Genomic DNA, 9,063 nt, shown 5'->3' with positions numbered 1-9,063 from the left:
GGGAGAGGAGGGAGGAATAGAAAATGATTTTTTTTACCAAGGAATAATGTTTGAAATTGACCAAATAAGAAAATCATGTCCAAAAAAAAAAACACTGGGAGAAGGGGAGACTCCTTAAAAAGTAGAATTGACCAAATGGAAAATGAGGTGAAATAACTCAATGAAGAAAATAAGTTCTTAAAAACTAGAATTGGGCAAGTGGAAAATAATGACTGCATGATAAACCAAGAAAGAAACAAAATCAAAAGAAGAAAAAAAAGAAGAAAATATGAAATATCTCACTGGAATAATAACTGACCTCAAAAATAGATCCAGAAGAGATAATTTAAGAATTATTGAGCTACCTGAAAGCCACATTAAAAAAAAAAAAGATCTTGGATGTCATATTACAAAATATTATTAAGGAAAACTGTCCTGATATTCTGTAACCAGAGGATAAAATAGAAATTGAAAGAATCCAGCAATCACTTCATGAAAGAAATTTTAAAAATGAAAACTCCAAGGAATATCATACTGTTATTTTATAGCCAAATTCTGGAGCAAGCAGCAGCAAGAAAGAAACATTTCAAATATAGAGCTACAGTCAAGATTACACAGGAATTAGTGGTCTTTATATTAAAGATATTGGGAAATAATATTCCAGGAGGCAAAGGAGCTAGTATTATAACCTAGTCAGCCTTGGTATAATCCTTTAAGATGGGGTGGAATGGCATGAATAGTTAATGAAACAGATAACTTTCAAGTATTCTTTATAAAAAGACCAGATTAGAACAGAAAATTTGATTTTGAAATACAAGACTCAAGAGAAGCATAAAAAGGCAGACAAGAAAGAGAAATTATATAGTATTCAATAAAATTACTTTGCCCAATTACATGGCAATAAATACACCAATTTAGGGGATATGGATGAATATATACAAAAATACAAACTGCCTAGACTAACAGAAGAGGAAATAGAATTCTTAAATAATCCCATATCAGAAAATGAAATCCAACAGGTCATCAAAGAACTTCCTAAGAAAAAATCCCCAGGGCCTGATGGATTCACCAGTGAATTCTACCAAACATTCAGAGAACAGTTAATCCCAATACTATACAAACTATTTGACATAATAAGCAAAGAGGGAGTTCTACCAAAACTACCAAAAAGCCTCGAGATAATCTCTTGGACACTCCCTTAGACAATGCAGATCTGATTTTATTTACCGATGGTTCCTCTTTTATGAGGGATGGCATACGTTACACTGGAGCTGCTGTAGTCTCAGAATTTGCCACTGAATAGCTTCACTACCTTCTAACATTAGCGCTCAAGGAGCAGAACTCATAGCTCTAAAACAAGCTTGTATAATTGCCAAGGATAAAAAGGCAACAATTTATATGGATTCTAGATATGCTTTTGGCATTTGTCACTCAGTCGGGATGCTATGGCTCCAGAGAGGATTTTTAACCTCAGCTGGAAAATCCATAGCTAATGCAGAAATTATTAATGAAGTTCTTTCTGCTCTCAAACTGCCTAAAGCCCTAGCTGTAGTTCATTGCTCTGCCCATACAGGTGGCTCTGACCCTGTCTCTAGAGGAAATGACCGAGCAGATGCAGCTGCAAAACTAGAAGCCATAGAAGGAACTGGATTAATTTTAACATTAACAACCACTGATAATTTAAATTTATCACTTTCCTATAATGAAAAGGAAGTGGAAAAATGGAAACAAAAATTTAAAGCAAAACAGATTAATGGAGTATGGGTGTCATCTGAAGGAAAACCCCTGCTCCCTAGAAGTTTCTATAACCAAATTTGCCAATCTATTCATAAAAATGATCATTTTGGCACCCAGGGCATCGTGGACTCTGTCAAGAGAGTATGGATAGCCCCTGGTATAACTACTATAGCCTCTAAAGTATGTTCAGCCTGCCCTATCTGCCAGGCATATAACCAACATGCATATCATGGAAAAGCCTTTGGGGGACGTCCTCTGGCTTACACACCTTTTGAACATCTACAGATAGATTTCATAAAGATGCCAAAGGCTGGATGTTATAAATTTTGTCTAGTAATTGTAGATCAATTAACCAGATGGCCGGAAGCATTTCCTACGACCCGAGCCACAGCAGATTTTGTTGCAAAGATACTTTTAAAGGAAATTATTCCTCGTTTTGGCCTGCCAGCATGTATTGACTCCGATAGAGGGAGTCATTTTACCGATTCTGTCTTAAACCAAATATATTCTTGCTTGGGGATAACTCCAAAATTCCATGTTCCATATCACCCCCAGAGCTCAGGCCAAGTGGAGAGGATGAATAAAGAACTTAAGACTATGATTGGCAAATTATGCACTGAGAACCCATTTAAAATGGCCTGAAATTTTCCCTCTGGCCCTATTTTATCTTAGAAGCAGGCCTAGAGGAGACTTATATATTTCACCATTTGAGATGCTTTTTGGACATCCGCCTATACAGGCTAAGCCTTTCTCCCCGGCTTATACATCGCTATTAGGGGGAGATATTACTATTGCTTCCTATATACAGGAGTTACAGCACAAACTACGTGAACTTCATGAATCCGGAGCTGCAGTACAAGCTGGACCATTAGACTTTTCTCTGCATGACCTGAACCCAGGAGATAAAGTTTATATCAAGAATTTCAAGCGAACTGGAGCAACTGAACCTTCATGGGAAGGACCATTCCAAATATTATTAACTACTCCAACATCTATAAAGATTGGAGAAAGAGACTCTTGGATTCACTGCTCACATGTGAAGAAAGCATCTTCTGCTGAGACTGATTGACTCTATCCTATCATATGAACTGATTGACTGTATCTTATCATATGAATTGGAGATAATAAGCCATAGACAAATGGATGCTGTTTTTTCAAGAATATATTGAATTACTGATTTTTTTTCTTATTTTTCTTATTTCTTTTCTTTTATTTTTTGATCAGAATATTTGATTTTTTTCTCATTTTTTGTACTGAAGGTACACATAATTAATATTAATATTTTTTTCCTGCAGTAATACAAGTTAATATATATATTCTTGCTATAATATCAATATATGCCTAAAAGCTTTAAACTATGGGAACCTGCCATTTATTGATAAAATATTATAGGACTGTGATTAATGTTTGTGTCTGATTCCAGGAAAAGGGATAAAAACAAGGAGCACAGACTAAACCTGAATAGTGCCAATAGAGCACACAAGAAATATTAAAGTGAGACTCGAGCTTGCGATGCTTAACTTATGTTTAAGTCGTAGGACTTCCTTGTATCTACACTCTTTACGAAGTACTTAAGCAAGTACAAAGCTTGACTATCATGCTGGCTCCTTATATCCCTGAGAATGAAAAAAAAAATCAGACAAGGGAATGACATTTCCCCATCAAAATAGAATTCTAATTCTTTTCTTCTTATATTATGGCAACTTCCTGTAGTCTTGGCTACAAATGGCTAAGTGAAATATTACTGCATTCTGTCCTACATACTTGTGGAATAGAAATTACTTTAAACTGGACCTATACAAGGCCTATTTTGAATTTTTCTTATGTTTTTGATTATTTTTCTATTCTTTTGATAATTGACACATACACCCCCATAACTGAACATTGCATTCTGAGCTAAACTTGATATTTTTTTAATACTTACTTCAGGGGGGATTGTATTTTAATTTAAAATCTAAGAATTTTTGAATTTTTTTTGTTTGAGATTGTATTTTTATAAAAAATCCAAGAATTTTGAATTTTGTTTAAGATTTTACTGTTATAAAAAATCAAAGATTTTGATTTTGTTCAAGAAAAGATCTTCAAGAAAGAAGCTTGAAACTCTTATATCCAGAGAATGAACTGTTGCAGAAAGATGCTGAAAACCTACACTTCATCAAGAAGATCAAGAATGAACTTTGGATATGATTGATTGGACTGAACTTTTGATTGAACATTTATTGTAATTGTACACATTTATGCCAAAAGGGACTGCCCCTAATTTGGCTTTCTGTCAATGCGCCTAGCAAAACATTGGTTTTGCTTTCTTTTCTTTTCTATTTCCTCTCTCACTATTCTAATTTCTCTTAGAAAATTGAATATTGTGTATATCTATAGTTAGAAGTGCATTTAGAACTACAATTTGATTATGTTAAATGATCAATGGGGAGACTAGTCTCCCAATGACCATCAGGGGGGATTGTAAACCTTAAAATTTCTTAGACTTATAAATGTTGGAAATTTCACCATTGGGAAATTTCATACTTGGAAAATTTCCTACTGATAGTCTATTGGAATGTGAACCCCATTGGCATGGGAGGGTCAATCTCCTCCCTACTTAAGATTTCTTTAGGACAGAAACCTTTTGCTGAACAATGGAAAGGGCTTTGACCTATGCTTAAGCATAGAACAGGAATTTCTTTGAGTCATGATTGATTTTAGAATTGATACAATAGAGATACTTGGAATGACAGAACCAGGTCTTGGAACTTCCAATCTCCACCCTGCTCAGGGTAACAGGATTTATGAAGGGCTGCAGCAAAGGATCAAGATTTAATTATTTGAGAATATGACCTTCAACAGACATGTGCAAAGCCACAGACCTCTGGGCGGTCCTGGGTTAAGCTAGAGCCACCACTGGCACAGGGAAGAGATGGACAGTGATTGGTAGATGTGAGAACTGAGGGGAGGGAACTTGGATGGTTTCCTTAAAGATAGAGGGGTCTGAGGACTGAGGGGGGTTGGAGAGGTTTGCTCTGAGAAGCTTGCTCTGAAGGAAGCTGGAGGTGGAGGCCCCTGAGACTGTTTCTCCATTTTGGTCACGTGAGTGATAGGGACTGATCTCTTTTCTTTGCCTCAGCTATCTAAGGGCTTGGGCCTTTTGGCCCAGCCTAAACAGAGGGGGTATTTAAGCCCTATTCCCTTCTCTCTCTCTCTCTCTCTCTCTCTCTCTCTCTTTCTCTCTCTCTCTCTCTCTCTAATACCTTTCTTCCTCCTGTTTGTAATTAAACTCCATAAAAGGTTGACTGCTGACTTGAGTTTTCATTAAGGAATTACATAGCTGAATTCCTTGGCGACCTTAAAATTAATATATATCAGTCTTTTAAAGTGATTTCCTTGTCACATGGAACTCCTCATTTTTACTTTGCTCATTTTAAGTTTCAGGGAATTCAGTTAAAGTTTGCCATCACCATCTGCTCTAAGCTATCACTTTTTTCTTCTGGGTATGTGTTGTCATTTTTTCAGTTGTGCCCAACTCTCCATTTTGGGTGTTTTTGGCAAAAATCCTGGAGCGCTTTGACTTTTTCTTCTCTAACTCATTGTATAGATGAGGAACCTGAAGAAACAGGGTTAATTGATTTGTTCAGTCACACAGCTAGTAAGTGTCTGAGATCAGATTTGAACTCAGGAAGATGAGTCTTCCTGACTCTAGGCCTGGTGCTCTATCTACTGTACCATCTACCTATATATTTATATCTTGTTTCATTTCTTCTGGGTACTCTGCTAGTTCTTATGATCAGGACACTCTTTCTCTGAGGCTCAATTTCAAATTATTATGGCATTAACTTTTCTTCTAGTTTTACCTTTTGAGCTTTTTTCAGTCCAAGATATTTCTTCATTGTGTTCAGTATTTTCTTTATATCTTTAAGCTCAATTATATATTGGAGGTTTGTGCTTGGGTCAGACTTCGCTTCTTCCTATATGCGTGGAAAGGTCAGATTTAGCTTACTTTCTATAGGAATTACTGTGTTTTGACTTGGTCTCCTGGTGGCCCAACTTAGGTTTTAGTCTTGACCTTTCTCCATTTCCTTACACAGTTCCAAACCTGGATCTGGCTTTGTCTCTTGTTAGCATAACAGATCCTACCTAAATGTTATTGATAGAGATGGTAGTAGGCATCCTGGGCGACTCCAATTGCTTTGCTTTCCCAGGCGCTGCCCTGGACATTTCTCCTGTTGTGGTTCAGTCTTGGACTGTCTGGCCATTGGTTCCTTGGGTACTGAATTACTTGGACACTGGACTTCCAGGTCACTGAGAGCTATGCTTCCTTAGTGGTAGTCTAGCTCCATCTCCTCCTCTGCCTTAGAAAAGCATAAATAATGAAATAAATTCTCTTATGTCATGGGCTACTGTAAAAAAGAAATTGAACTAAAATGTGAAAGAAGAAAGAAGGATGAGTAAGAGATAAAAAGGTCAAAGATTTATGGAATATTTGAAGAATCAAAAGAAGAGAAGGAAGAAGAGCTGATTTAGTCCATGTACTGAATCCCATGATCCTTTATAACTGAGTCAACATCTTTTGTAGGAAGTGGGGGAGATTATGAATAGAAAGAGATGGACCAAGAGAGAAAGAGACTAAAGGATAACCCTTACCTTGTTAATAAATGAAGATAAGTCCTTTTTCTGTAATCTCCCACTATGAGTGAGGGTTTTCAGAGAATCCTATAAAAGTAGTAAAGGACCTAGGATGGGAGCAATAGTACTGACCTCATGCAACTGAAACTGCCCTAACAATGGAACTTGCAAAGGACCAGCAAGGAAACTGTACAGTTAGGTCCAATTCTGCTTACAACTACTTCAACAAACATCTAAAACAATGGAAAACCGAGAAGGGATGGGAAAATCTAGGGAGAAGCCATGATGGGTTTTCTCAATATTACAAATTTGGCTCACACGCAAGTGCCCAAGAAACTGTGGAACAGGTATAAGCCAGCAGTATCATCAGAGATCATGGAGAGTTAAATAAGACACACAGAGAGAACCTAGGAATGGTATTGCTATGACAAAGGAAGGAAAAACTGATACATTAGGGAAGAAAGGATGAGTGAGAGTGGGGAACTTTTAATTGCATGTAATCAAGGTGGTAGAAGACTATGCAAACAAGATGAAAGAGGTGGGAGGAATGACATCATTTGAATTCATTTTCATATGAACTGATTCATTCTACCATATAGAGTAACAGAAAAGAATAGGAAGAGGTTAAACAAGAGGGTAGATTCATGGAGGAATTAGCATAAGCAAAACAAATCTAATATAGGAGGGTAGATTGTAAAGAGAAGCATAAAAAAATTAATTTATGGTGGCAAACTAGGTGGCTCAGTAAATAGAGTCAGGAGGTCCTGGGTTCAAATTTGACCTCAGACGCTTCCTAGCTCTGTGACCCTGGGCAACTCACTTAATCTTCATTGCCTAGTCCTTGCAGCTATTCTGTCTTAGAACCAATATGTAGCATTGATTCTAAGATGAAAAGTAAGGGTCTGAAAAAGAATCAAGTGGTAGAGGAAAAACTAGAGAAAATTAAAGTTAAACATGAAAATTATGAAGTAAATTAACAGTCTCATACCATATTCCAAGATAAGGTCAAAATGGGTACATGATTTAGCATAAAGGGTGATACTATAAACAAATTAGGGAAGCCGGGAATATTTTACCTATCAGATCTATGGACAGGTAATCTTTGATAAAGGCCTCATTTCTCAAATACACAAAGAGCTGAGTCAAATTTACAAGAAATACAAGTCATTCCCCAATTGATAAATGGCCAAAGGATATGAATAGGCAGTTTTCGTCATATGAAAAAATGCTCTATATCACTACTGATTAGGAAAATGCAAATTAAAACAACTGTGAGGCACCACCTCACACTTATCAGATTGGCTAATATGACAGAAATGAAAAATGATAAATGTTGGAGTAGAAATGGGAAAATTGGACATTAATGTACTATTGGTGCAGTTGTAAACTGATCCAACCATTCTACAGGGCAATTTGGACTATGCCCTAATGGCTCTAAAGCTGTGCCTGCCCTTTAATCCAGCAATACTATTAATTTCATATCTCAAAGAGATTTAAAAAAAGGGGGGGGGACTTATTTATTAAAAAATATTTATAGTAATTCTTTTTGTGGTTGACAAAGAATCAGAAACTGAGGGGATTTCCATCAATTGAGGAATGGCTGAACAAATTATGGTATATGATTGTAATAGAATACTATTGTTCTATAAAAAAGGATGGACAGAAGGATTTCAGGAAAACCTAGAGAGACTTCCATGAATTAATGCAGAGTGAAGTGAGCAGAACTAAGAGTACATTGTACATAGTAAGAGCAATACTACACAATGAATAATTGTAAATAACTTAGCTATCTTTAGCAACACATTGATCCAAGACAATCCTAAAGGATTCAGTATGAAAAATGCTATCTACCTCTAGAGAAAAAATGGATAGAGTCTGAATGCAGACCAAAGCATATCATTTTTACTTTATTTTCTTCACGTGTTTTTTTCTAAAGTGTCTTCTTCTACAACACAGCAAATATTGAAATATATTTTGTATGACAACACATGTATAGCCAATATAAAATTGCTTACCATTGCAGGAAAGGGTAAGGAGAGAGAGGGAGAGAATTTGGAACTCAAAATGTTAGAAAATGAGTGCCAAAAGTTGTTTTTACATGTACTTAGAGAAAAATAAAACATTACTGAAGAAAAAAAGAATTAGAATGTTGGTTAAAAAAAAAAGGCACAAAAAATACAGAATAATCTTAAAAAGCAGAATTGGCCAAATGAAAAAGAGATACAAAAACTCATTGAAGAAAATAATTTCTTAAAAAAATTATAATTGGTTAAATGGAACTAATAACTCCAGGAGACTCATAAAACAATAAAACAAAATCAAAAGAATAAAAACAGCAACAACAACAAAAAAGAAACATCTCATCAGAAAAACAACTGACCTGTAAAATAGATTAGGGAGAGAGAATTCAAGAATGATTAGACAACCTGAAAAGTTATGATCAAAAAGATAGTCCAGCAATTAAGAATGAACACAGTGATATGTGGCTAATATGTAATAGAAAAGGATTTTATTGGAATTAAAATTTCAGAGTTATGTAATCAAATTATCAATTAGCCTATTGAAATCCCCCTAAAATGGCAGACAAAAGACTAGGAATCAGATACTAAAGACATTGGAAAAGAAGGCATCACAACCTGGAGGTGAATAGATGATATAAAGATAATTTCTTCAGTTGAATTTGATAAGATTTTTGATAGCATTTTTACTTGGTAAATCTTGTCATTACCACCT

This window comes from Monodelphis domestica, chromosome 1 (assembly GCF_027887165.1).
Source record: "Monodelphis domestica isolate mMonDom1 chromosome 1, mMonDom1.pri, whole genome shotgun sequence".
Classification (NCBI taxonomy): Eukaryota; Metazoa; Chordata; class Mammalia; order Didelphimorphia; family Didelphidae; genus Monodelphis; species Monodelphis domestica.
This window is presented reverse-complemented; position numbering follows the sequence as displayed.